The following is a 1,012-nucleotide window of genomic DNA, read 5'->3' on the forward strand; positions in this document are numbered from 1 at the left end:
TGGAAGGGACACTCACAGAAAATTGGAAGAGTTATCTTCTTAGTATCCATGTGATAGGTGAACTCTCCTAGTGGTTGTGGAAAAGGAGTAATTGTTCTGCTTTCAAGGCAGCTGATATAATTTTTTTTATTTTAAATTTTAATACATTTATTTCTTACAAGCACTGTACACACAAATAAACTTGCACCAGATTGCTTTAATTACATCTGTCCTACTCATTTTCTAATAAAGAAAGAACGGTTTCCATACAGAATAAAACTTGTTCATTTGACCTTTTGATTGTGAAATAGCTCTTTGTACAATGATCTTATTCTTAACAAAGTCTAAAAACGGAGATAGGTTGAAAGTTTTTAGCTCACACGCCTGTGCACAAAAATGTATCTTGTACCCAACAAAATATAGTAGTTAAAGACACGGGTTGTTCTCTCTGCGGGATAATAACAGTATAATCATACTCATTTAAAGATTTTATTCTGGCTACTCGTCAAATGGAGACCCCTGAGGAGTTTAAAAGTTAAAATAGCTATCTCCCTTAAACCTTTCCCTCCTATGAGTGACTTTATAATTTTACTCACCAAATGGAGACCCCTTAGTAGTTAAAAGGTTAATGCGATTGTGCTCCATTTGGTCTATCAATTTACTGGTGTATTGAACTGACAATGAGGAGCATGCTGTGGAAAATTTAAATATAAGAGGATTGTATATTGCAAGAATGACATCTTGTATCCACACTGATAGGCCTGTCCACACCTGGGGTCAGAACCAGGTGTATACTTACAGTTGTATACCTTGATTACTGTTTAACACTAACAACTACCAGAAGTAAAAGAATACCAAAATACAAGTAATGGTAAAATAGTTTTGGTTATTTTTTTTTTTTAACTGGCACAGAGTAACTGCTGGTCAACAGTCAGAATTGTGTTAATCGACTGGACAATTCCTTAGATTGCCAGACATGTTAAGTTTGGTGGGGCAGTGAACGTAAGGCCACAGCCGGGGTCGGGCTAGGTTC

This window comes from Montipora foliosa, chromosome 3, assembly GCF_036669935.1.
Source record: "Montipora foliosa isolate CH-2021 chromosome 3, ASM3666993v2, whole genome shotgun sequence".
Lineage (NCBI taxonomy): Eukaryota > Metazoa > Cnidaria > Anthozoa > Scleractinia > Acroporidae > Montipora > Montipora foliosa.